The sequence below is a fragment of the Neophocaena asiaeorientalis genome, unplaced genomic scaffold (genome assembly GCF_003031525.2).
Source record: "Neophocaena asiaeorientalis asiaeorientalis breed wild unplaced genomic scaffold, Neophocaena_asiaeorientalis_V1.1 scaffold253, whole genome shotgun sequence".
Lineage (NCBI taxonomy): Eukaryota > Metazoa > Chordata > Mammalia > Artiodactyla > Phocoenidae > Neophocaena > Neophocaena asiaeorientalis.
Genome location: NW_020174553.1, coordinates 3,105,106 through 3,117,695, shown reverse-complemented (window position 1 = coordinate 3,117,695; position 12,590 = coordinate 3,105,106). Strand labels below are relative to the sequence as shown.

Here is a 12,590-nt window from a genome sequence, read left to right as displayed (position 1 = left end):
AGAATACAATAACAGCACTGAAGCATTCAATAGAGAGCTCAACAGCAGCCTCGATCATGCAGAAGAAATACTCAGCTAATTCAAAAATAAGTCATTTGAAATTAATTAGCCAGTTAGAAGAACAAAAAGAAAAAAGAATTTAAAAAGGGTGAAGAAAACACATGGGACTTATGGGTTGCCATCAAGCATTATGGGAGTCCAAGAAGAGAGAGAGAAAGAGGTAGAAAGCAATTTTAAAAATCATGGCTGAAAACTTCCCAAATCATGGGAGGGATATGGGCATCAAGATACATGAATCTCAAAGGACCCAAAACAAGATCAACCCAAAGATTACCCCTAGAAACATTACAAATTAATTCTCCAAGACAAAGAGAATTTTGAAAGTAGCAAGAGAATAGACTCATCACATATAAGGTTATCAGTATACTTCTCATGAGAAATCCTGCAACCCAGGAGGGAGTGGGATGATATAGTAAAAGTGCTCAAAGTGCTCAAAGGAAAAAAATAATAATATTATACCCAGCAGAGCTGAAGAAGAGATAAAGGATTCCCATTCAAAAAAAAGCTGACGGTGTTCACCACCACTAGACATGCTTTATAAAAACGTTAAAGAGAGTTCTTCAAGTTGAAATGGAAGGACACTAAGTAACAACATAAAAACATATGAAAGTATAAAACTTACCAGTAAAGGTAAATATATAGTCAAACTCAGAATACTCCAATACTGTAATTATGGTGCATAAATCACTTTCAACACTCGTATAAAAATTAAAAGACAAAAGCATTTAGAATTACTGTAGCTATAATAATCTGTTAATGGAGAAACAGAATAAAAAGACATAACATAAAATGTGGAGAAGTATAGAGTTTTTGTATTTAACTGAGGTTAAGTTGCTATCAAGTTAACACAGACTTATGAGAAGTTTTATGTAAACCTTATGGCAACCACAAAGAGGAAACCTCTAGTAGATACAAAAAGATAAAGTGTAAGGAATCAAAACATACCACTACAAAAAAACCAACAAATCACAAAGGAGAAAAACAAAAAAAGAAAAGAGAGACAAAAGAACTATAAAGCAGATGGAAAACATTAGAAAAATAACAAAAGTAAGTGCTTCACTAAAATAATTAGTTTAAATGTAAGTGGCTTAAATTCTTCAATCAAAAGACATAGAGCAAATGAAGAGACTAAAAAAATAAATAAATAAATAAACAGAATCCAACTCTATGCTGTCTAACAAAGACTCACTTTAGATTTAAGGACACATATGAGTTGAAAGTGAAGGGGTAGAAAAAGATATACCATGTAATTAGTAAACAAAAGACAGCAGGGGTAGCTAAACTTATAACAGAAAAAAAATAGATTTTCTGTCAAAATCAGTCACAAGAGAATGTCACTATATAATGAAAAAAATTAATTCATCAAGAAGATATAGCCATTATAAATATATATGCACCCAATTTTGGAGCATCTAAATATTTAAAGCCAATATTCACAGAACAGAAGGGAGAAATTGACAGCAATACAATAATGGTAGGGTACTTCAGTACCTCATTTTCAACAACAGATACATCATCCAGAGAGAAAATCAACAAACTTTAATAACACTATAGACTAAAAAAAAAATCTAAAAGACATACATAGAACATTCCATCCAACAGCAGAAGAATGCACACTGTTCTTAGGCACACATGGAAAATTATCCAGGATAGATGATATCTTAGGCCACAAAACAGGTCTTAACAAATTTAAGAAGATTACAATCATATCAAATATTTTTCCTGACCACAATGGTATGAAACTAGAAATCAATAACAGAAGGAAAACTGGAAAATTCACAAATATTAGGATATTAAACAACACATTACTGAATAACCAATGCATCAAAGAAAAAATCAAAATAGAAATCAAAAAATATCTTGCAACAAACAAAAATGAAAAACAACATACCAAAACTTATGAGATGTAGAAGGAGCAATTCTAAAAAGAAAGTCTGTAGTGATCACTGCTTACATTAAGAAAAAAGAAAGATCCCAAATTAAGCTATCTAATTCTACATTTCATGAAACTAGAAAAAAAGGAACAAACTAAGCCCAAAGTAAGCAGAAGAAAATGATAAAGACTTGAGGAAAAATAAATAAAATAGAGACTAGAGAGAAAACAGGAAAGGTCAACAAAACTAAGAGTTGATTTTTTGAAAACATAAACAAACTTGACAAAACTTTAGGTAGACCAACCAAGAAAAAAAGAGAGGAGGCTAAAAAAAATAATTGTATAAATGAAAGAAGAGAAATACAACTGATACTACAGAAACACAAAGGCTCATAAGAGACTGCTATCAATTATATATTGACAAATTGGATAACACAGAATAAATGGGTAAGTTCCTAGAAACAATAAACCTACCAAGACTAAATCATGAAGAGAAAATCTGAACAGACATTAACCAGTAAGGAGATTGAAGCAGTACTAAAAAATTTAAAAATCCCAACAAAGAAAAACACAGAACCAGATGGCTTCATGTGTAAATTTGACCAAACATTTATAGAAGAATTAATGCCAACTCTTTTCAAACTCCTTCAAAAAACTGAAGAGCAGGAAACACTTCCAAACTCATTTAAGAGGTCAGCACTACCCTCATACCAAAGCCAAACAAGAATCGTACAAGAAAAGAAAACCACAAACCAATATATTTGATGAACACACATGCAAAAATTCTCAAAATAAAATACTAGCAAACTGAATTCAACAGCATATTAAAATAAACACACATATCATCAAGTTAGATTTATCCCTGGGATGCAAAGATGGTTCAAAATACACAAGTCATTGTGATATACCACATTTATAGAATGATGGATAAAAACCATGGGATTATCTCAATAGATTTAGAAAAGCACTTGACAAAATTGAATATCTATTCATTAAAAAAAAAAAAAAACTCAACAACTTAGTATAGAAGGTTTAGAAGAAATGTACCTCGACATAATGAAGGCCATATATGACATGCCCACAATTAACATCATACTTAATGGTGAACAGATGAAAGATTTTCCCCCAAGATTAGAAACAAAACGAAGGTTCTCACTCTCACCACTCTTATTCAACATATTCATAGAAGTTCTGGCTAAAAAAAATCAGGGAAGAAAAAAAAATAAAAGGCATCCAAGTAGGAAAGGAAGAAGTAAAATTGTCTCCGTGTGGCAGGTGACAAAATTTTATTTATAGAAGACCCAAAAAACTCCATCAAAAAACTGTTAGAACTAATAACCAAATTCAGTAAAGTTGTAAGATACAAAATCAATATAAAAAAATCAGTTGCATTTCTTTATTGAACAACAAACTATCCAAAAAAGAAATTAGAAAAAAAATTCCATTTACAATACCATCAAAAAAGAATAAAATACTTAGGAATAAATTTAACTAAGGAAGTGAAAGAGCTGTATACTAAAAACTATAAAACACTGATGAAAGAAATTGAAGAAGGCACAAATAAATGAAAATATATGCCATGTTCATGGACTGAAGAGAGAATTAATATTGTTAAATATTCATACTACCCAAAGTGATCAACAGATTTGATGCAATCTCTATTAAAATTGAAATGTCATTTTTCATAGAAATAGAAGTAAAACAATTATAAAATTCATGTGGATCCACAAAACTCCCTGAATAGCCAAAGCAATCTTGAGAAAGAAAAACAAACCTGGAGGTATCACACTTCCTGATTTCAAATTATATTACAAAGCTATAGCAATCAAAACAGTATTGCACTGGCATAAAAAACAGACACACAGACCAATGGAACAGAATAGAGAGCCCTAAAACAAACCCACACATGTATGCTTAACTAATCTTGACTAGAGTGCCAAGAATACACAATGTGGAAAGGATTGCCTCATCAATAAACAGTCTTGAAAAAACACTAGGCAAAAGAGTGAAATTGGACCCCTATCTTACACCATACACAAACATTTACTCAAAATGGATTAAAGACTTAAATGTAAGATCAGAAACCATAAAACTTCGGGTTTGGTGGGACTACTCAAACTAAAAATCTTCTGTACGACAGAGGAAATAATCAATGAAATTAAGAGGCAACTTATGAAATGGGAGAAAATAGATACATCTGGTAAGTGGTTAATATCCAAAAAACATAAGGTACTCATAAAATGCAATAGTCACTGGCGAGAGGAAGGGTAAGCTGGGACAAAGTGAGAGAGTGGCATGGACATATATACACTACCAAATGTAAAATAGACAGCTAGCGGGAAGCAGCCACAGAGCACAGGGAGATCAGCTCGGTGCTTTGTGACCACCTAGAGGGGTGCCACAGAGAGGGTGGGAGGGAGGGAGACGCAAGAGGAAAGAGATATGGGCATATATGTATACATATAGCTGATTCACTTTGTTATAAAGCAGAAACTATCACACCATTGTAAAGCAATTATACTCCAATACAGATGTTAAGAAAACAAAACAAAACCCAATAACCCAATTATAAAATGGGCAAAGGACCTTAACAGAAATTTTTTCCAAAGAAGACATATAGATGGCCAACAGGTATATGAAAGGATGCTCAGTATCACTAATGATCAGAGAAATGCAAATCAAAACCACAATGAGACGGTTAATAACAAAAAGAAAAGAGCTCACAAATTTTGGCAAAGGTGTGGAGAAAAGAGAACACTTGCACTGTTAGCGGGAATGTAAATTGGGCAGCCACTATGGAAAACCATGTGAAAATTCCTCAAAAAAAAAAAAAAAAAAAAAGAACTACCATATGATCCAGCAATCCAACTTTTGGTTATATATCCAAAGGAAATGAAATCACTATCTTGAAGAGATATCTGCACTCATATGTTCATTGCAGCATTATTCATAATAGCCTATATATATATACACATATGTATACATATATATGTGTGTGTCTGTAGAAAATTGGAATATTATCCAGCCATAAAAAGAAGGAAAGCTTGCCGTCTGTCACAACATAGATGAATCTGGAGGACATCATGCTAAGCCAGGCATAGAAAGACAAATACTGTATGATCGCACTTATACGTGGAATCTAAAGTTAAACTCATAGAACCAGAGTGTAGAACAGTGGTTGCCAGGCATCAGGAGATGGAAGAAATAGGAATGCTGCTCAAGGAGTATAGACTTTCAGTTACAAGATGAATAAGTTCTGAGGATCTAATTACAGCACAGTAATTATAGTTTATAATACAGTGTTGTGCGCTTAAATGTTCTCACCAAAAAAAAAAATTGGTAACTATGTGACATGATGGATGTGTCCAAATTGGGAAAAAAGGTTAACATAGTTTTATGTTATATGTTTTTTTTACCACAATTAATTTTTTTTAACTAAAAGAGGAGGAAAACATCAGGAAAATCCCAATTGAGGTACATTCTACAAAATACCTGACCATTACTCCTCAAAACTCTCAAGGTCATGAAACACAAGGAAAATCTTAAAAAACTGTCACATCCAAGAGGAGCCTAAGGAGACATGATAACTAAATGGAATGTAGTATCCTAGATGGAATTGGGGGGTGGACGGGGAGAGGTGGGGCCTTACTTAAAATCTATAGGAATCTGAATAAACTATAGACTTTAGTTAATAATGATGTTTCAGTATCAGTTCATTAATTGTGACAAGTGTACCATACTTGTAAAATATTAATAATAGGAGAAACTCTGTGGAGGATATATGAGAACTCTCTGTACTATCCTCTCAATTTTTCTGTAAATCTAAAACTGCCCTAAAAATAAAGTTTGTTTTTAGAATAAAGTTTTAAAAGATTGGAGTTGATCCCTTTGTAAAGAAAGGTAGTGTTTTAATATGAATAAATACCTATGTATTTACTTGTTCTGAAATGTCAGATTTTAGCACGGGCAACTTTTAAAAAGGAGAACAACTTATATTATGTCAATATTTCTTCTGTATCACTTGTGGATAAAATCTGAAAACTAAAATATACTTAGTTATAAATTTTTAAACTATAAAAGGGCTGCTTATTCTTTATCTCTTCAAAAAATTACAGCACTTATACTTCAGAGTGAATATTTGGGAAATTGTAAATGTATAACAGAGGAAAGAAGCACATAATTAAGCCTCCATGTATTAAAACTTTGGCCAAAAATAGGCCAATAGAATAGTAGGCCAGGTAAAGCAAGGACAGGGACACATCTGTGATATACGTATGGTGATAGAAAATCTTGGGGACTGGTTAATTAATAAAATTACAAACTTTAGAAAACATTGTTTCACTGATACATGACGCACCAATTCCACTCTGTAATATCCACAGAAATGTGTGCATATGTTTACCAAAAGACATTACTAGAATATTCATAGCAACACCATACATAACACCACTATACATAACAGCACCAACAGAAGACGCTACCTAAATGTTCACCAATAGAAGCGCTAAAAGGAATTATGATATGTTTATACAATGGAATACAGCATTACCCAAGATAATAAATGATCTATGAGTAACAGCAACATTGAGGAATCTCACAAGCATAATACTGAGCCAAACAAACCAGACATGAAAGAATCCATATTATATGATTCATTTCACATAAAGTAGAGAAACATACAGAACTTATCTATCACCAAGAGAGCTGTTATTCTTTGGGAGTTAGTAAGTAGAAGGAACTAAAGAGGCTCCTGGGGTGCTGGTAATAGTCTCTTCCTTGATCTAGGCGTGTCCAGTTTGTCAACATTGATGAGTTGCACACTGAAAACCTTTCCTGGTGGTACTTTATACTTTAATGAAAAATTCCAAAAATTTTACTTGAAATTAGTTTGGCCATGACCCCAATATTTAAAAATTTGCATAATATCAAACAGACTCTACTGTATAGCTCTAAGTACATCAGATGAAAAATGGTTCAGAATTCAGCCTGTAAGGGCTCAAGGTCATGTAGAAGAAGAAAATACCATGTATTTAGATTACGTCCATATAATCCTGAAGTATAAGATGAACTGAGCCAATTAATCAGCCCAATGAAACGGAAAACTGTAAAACCAGTCCATTGACCGAGGGGAAAATATTTGTTCTAGATTCCTCATGGGATTCTATTTCTGCTTATTCATCACTAGTCACTGAGGATCCTCAACCATAGGCTCCAGCCTCCTTGGCCCTTAAGCCAATGAGCCTCACACTGAGAGACCATCTCCGAGGTAATCAGTGGGGTCTAGAGTTAGCTGGAATCCCCATAACTGAATCACTAAACCTCAGCCTTTGTGTCTCCTCCACCTGTGCAAATTCTGTATATTTGGGTTTTACCACTCTTCCTACTTTGTGTTCCAAATATCTCTAGGACCAGTATCCTAAACTCTAGCCAGTTTGGCCAGGATCCTGCAAGCCTGCCTGGCTCTAGCCAGCTCCCTCTCCTTTCAGAGTTAGGTCCTGTCCCAGTTTTATTTAAAACTGTTTGAGCTCCCCTTGGACTCAAGAGAGTACCACCAGCCTAACTATAAGGGTTTCATTTGCTGCTAGGCACCCAACCACCAGGCAGGGCCTTTTAATTATGAACACTGTGTTCTCAATTACCTTAACTTTGCTTGCTGACCTCCCTTCTGAGCATGAGCCCTAAGCCAGGCCATTTTTTAGAATGGTTTATTCCCCTTTTCCTGATATGCCACCATTGTATTCCAAGATCCATAGGCAAAGCCCATGAAAAATATGATATGGTGAAAAAAGCTCCTAGTCACTGCCTTCTTGGCTACAGAGTCAACCAAATAAAAATGTACCAGTTTACATTATTTTGATGCTTAGTAACCTAAAGGCATGGAAAATTCTCTCAATAAAAAGGCATTTAGGCCTGGCAAAGCCTGGAAATGCAGACAATGATTGCAGTTCTACATTTCAACTCATTTTCCATAAACATGTATAATCATTACAAGGTTAAAATTAAAGTTCACTTGTGCCTCAAACTATAGAAATCACTTTATATCAAATGTCAACCAAATCTGCAAGCTATTTTCATGTAAGGAAGAAAAACATACTTTGATATTTCACACCAAAAATAGGCTTTCTGGGCACGTTCAAATCAAAATAAAATTATTCACCTTAACAATTCAATCTAAAAGTAAATTAAGATAGTTACATAACCTAATTTGAAAAGACTATAAAATTTTGAAGCAAAAATTAGAAATGGGTGAGTTCTGAAAATATATATCAAAGGGAGTACCTGGAACCACAATTACCTTTCAAACGATTCTATTACAGTAAAGTCAAGCTTAACAGTTCAACTAGACTATTTCCCTGAAATAATCATTTTTTACTGTTTTGTGGTTGCCCAATTATTCAGGGGTCCTTATACTGTGTGTTCACTGGCTCCTGTTGGCCTGAGGTCTCCACTGCATCATGGTCTACCACCACAAAATGAAAAGTGAGCAAATCCACTTATTGTAAGGTAATAAAAGGCACTGTTCACGGGCTAGGCAAGATCATTGTTTATAAAGTGGTTGATGCAGGAGTAGATAAAGATATACCAGTTGGGAAAAGCTTTGGATAATGTCAAAATGAATACATGACTGAAGATCAAGAGAACCAAGCTACTTCAAGGCTACTTCCAGGTGTAAGTAGGTGTAGGATTGAATACATTTGATGAATTTGATTGAATACATTGATGCATTTCTAAAACTTAGTAACTGAGCACAGACAATAGATTTTGGTACAATGAGGTGCTGTCAGCAAATTCTATAATTACAGAATAATTTCGATAAGTTGTTGTCCTAGTCAGTTCAGGGTGCTATAACAGGATACCAAAGATAGGGTGCCTTAAACAACAAACATTTAAATTTTTTTTTGGTTGAAGTATTTACAATTTACAATGTTGTGTTAGTGTCAGGTATACAGCAAAGTGATTGTTATATTTTTCTGATTCTTTTCCCATATAGGTTATTACAAAATACTGAGTATAGTTCCCTGTGTTATACAGCAGGTCCTTGTTGTTTATCTGTTTTATATACAGTAGTGTGTGTGTATTACTCCCAAATTCTAATTTATCCCTTCCCCTTCCCCCCTCCTTTCCCCTTTGATAACCATAAGTTTGTTTTCTATGTCTGTGAGTCTGAAAACAACAAACATTTATTTCTCAAAGTTCTGGAGACTGGAAAGTCCAAGATCAAGGTGTTCAATCCAGCATCATGTAAGAGTACTCTTCCTGGTTTGCAAATGACTGGCTTCTCATTGTGTCCTCACATGCCAGAGAGAGACAGAGAGGAGAAAGCTCTCTACTGTCTCTTCTTATAAGAGCACTAATTCCCTTCATGAGGGCTCCACCCTCATGACCTAATTACCTCCCAAAGGCCCCACCTCCCAACATCATAGTATTGGGGATTAAAATTTTTCAAAACACGAATTTTGAAGAGACACAAACTTTCCAACCATAACAGTTGTCATTCCTAGAGCATGAAACTGGATAAAAGAAAATTTTGCAGTGCAGTGAAGATGGTTTCTCTGACAGGAATTTAGAAAAAGCTACATGACTTTGTTAAAATTATAAATATTTGCTGTGGTCACGCTGGACCACGATGTTTCTGGTTCACTCTGCTTAAAAGAAAAACTTAACAATAAGAGGTGTCTGCTCTAAACTCTCTCTTTTCAAAATTCATTACTAACCAAACTTAATGGTGGCCTGGATTAATTTTAAAAGATAGGACATAAATTTTCTTGATGTATTTATATGAATCACTTTATATACCGCACAATGCATAATGAATTCAAGCTTTCAATGATTTAAACCTAGTTAAGCTGTAATTTAATATACTGTCTTAGTGTTTTTATCTTAATTCCAGCTATAATGTTTATTTCCTAGCTTTCCATTTACTCATTTAGATATCTTAGGTAATTTATTTACTTTTTTGTTATTTTTATTTTCGTATGTGTGCAGGCAGTAGGAAACATTTCTTACCTATTTCACAAGACTATTAGATCAGCTGAATTACTCTTCGTCTCCAAAGAAGGAATAAATGACATTAGTAGGTTACAATTTTTCCAAATAGACAATGACTATTGTTATATTTAGTTATATTCTCTGTACTCATAGTCATATATGTTCCAATATTCTGTAAAGAGTATATATGCATGAAAAATGCTTATAATTAATTTTAAAATTTTATTCAAAAACTCAGGTAGGTAACAGAGCAGATGAGGCAATGTATTAAAAAAACAATCCCAAGGAGACAGTGAGTGAGAAGAGTTTCTAGAATCGAGACTATTCTTTCCTTTGACCTTATTTTCTTTAAGAATAAGGAATCCAACAACTGATCATAGCCATCAGATCCACTTAGATCAGGAAAGCAAAAGTGATACAGGGTTTCCCTGGTGGCACAGTGGTTGAGAGTCCGCCTGCCGATGCACGGGACACGGGTTAGTGCCCCGGTCTGGGAAGACTCCACATGCCGTGGAGCGGCTGGGCCCATGAGCCATGGCCGCTGAGCCTGCGCGTTCAGAACCTGTGCTCCGCAACGGGAGAGGCCACAACAGTGAGAGGCCTGCATACCGCAAAAAAAAAAAAGTGATACGAAAAGGCAAAAATAATCATTTAGGTATTTCTCAAGAAGTGTGATATATAAAAAGATCCTTAGACTAGATTCTTTGATTTTTTATTTCTCTCTGTGAATATAAACTTTAAGTATAGTAGTGGATAAGTTAAGGCTTGATCATAACTCCTTATACCCTATTGTTCAATGAAGGGCTGAGCTTTAAGTATAAGCATAGAAACATAAGATGTCTTATCCCCTTATTTTACAGATGAAGATTTCTAGTTCACTGGGATAAATTTACTTGTCCTAGAATAAAATAAATTCAGGTCAGACCTAGAATTGGAATGCAGAGTTCTCATTCTTTGTTTAAGATCCTTTCCATTAACCCCAATTATCCCTAAATTATTCTTAGTTGGACCTGATAGTTATTGAGATTATTAAATTCTTACTTAATTTGTACATTTAAATTTTATATATTTATATACTATGTCACTTTCTAGCAAGGGGTTATTCCTAAATTATGGATAGCTTTAAGGAATTAAGTCTTATCTGAGTTTAGAGCAGTTCTTCTACTCGCACATTTATGAACAGTCACCATCAAAGCTGAATCTTCTTTTGCTCTAAGTAAAATAGACTTTTTTTTTTTGATAAGAAAGTAGAATTTATTGGTGGGCATGAGTAAGGAGGGGACAGTGCCAAGGCTCTCACGAGCGCAGGGCCTGCCATGTGTCCAGAGGGCCACGATTAGGGATGTATTCGACCCCACAGCCATCGGGAATGAGCCGCTTTTCTGCCACCATGTTTTCAAATTTGTCTGCATTAAACTTAGTAAATCCCCACTTCTTGGAGATGTGGATCTTCTGGCGGCCAGGGAACTTGAACTTGGCCCTGCGGAGGGCCTCAATCACATGCTCCTTGTTCTGCAGCTTGATACGGATGGACATTATGACTTGGCCAATGTGGACCCTGGCCACTGTGCCCTGGGCTTTCCAAAGGCACCACGCATACCTGTCTGGAGCCTAGACTGGGGACAGCATGCCTGTCATTAATGTCCACTGGAAAGAGCTGTCTCCAAGGTCCCTCAGGGCAACCCATACAGGCAACAGGCTGGTACACTACCAAGGAGGCTACTCTTTACAGCCATTGCGCACGGGGCCCCCATCGGGAAAAGAACACAGTCGGCTTAATTGGCTGCTAAACTCTTTTTTTAATCATCAGTACTTATATTTAAAAATTATCCAAATTCAAGATTTCCTAGCAGGCTAAACTGATCCTAAAACATCACAATCAGAATTAATTGAAATAAGACATTATTCACATAATAGATTTGTGTAAGTCTATGTTACATTGGTTCCATTAGAAATAATTTTCTACTTGCTTAAAAAATAAAGGGAAAAAACTCACCATTCAAGATTTCTGTTCTAAATAAAAGCAATTATGTGCTACCTCCTCTGATTTCTGCTCCATTTGGAGTTTGTTTTAGATATTTCACTTTGGTGTTTTTTAAGAAATACTAATGCAATAAAAATGAGCCTTGTCTAGTTTTCCTACTAATAATTTATGTATGTATACATAATTTCCAGAAAAATATTCAAATATATTTCAAATCTCTCTTACTATTAATAGAGGTTCTGTTAAGCTTTCCAAGAAATGTGAGATTGTATTAAAATTTTAATTGAGGGTTTTTCAATGTTTGGAGTTGAGAAAAAGCTATCCTGATTTAGGGAGTGTAATTCAACTCCTGCAACTACTAAAATAAACTCAAATAAAACTTATGGATATGGTTATCAGACAGCCGACAAACGCAAAGTTTTCCCTCTGTCAGGAAAGTTTCCAGTGGGAGAGAGAGCATGCGTAAGATAAAATGTGCTCCATAATCAAATGGATAAGGCTATTTATTGAGAAGAAAATGAATGAACCATAATGTTATAGATGTATAGACGTTGACATCCCATAAAGTTAGTCTGAGTCCAAAACTAGTCATCAAAATAAATGACCTGGAGACTAAAAGTAGTACAATGGTCTGCCTGTTTCCTGCCTGCTCCTCTAACTCTTACCCAAGTCTAATCATCCTTC

General features: G+C 34.7%; 1 non-coding gene across 1 annotated transcript; it reads right to left on the bottom strand.

The window, feature by feature from the left end:
• Window positions 1-11,577: 11,577 nt before the first annotated feature.
• LOC112407974 (small nucleolar RNA SNORA70) lies at window positions 11,578-11,711 on the bottom strand. The gene has a single exon (XR_003004865.1). It is a non-coding gene; the product is annotated as a small nucleolar RNA SNORA70 (small nucleolar RNA).
• Window positions 11,712-12,590: the final 879 nt, after the last annotated feature.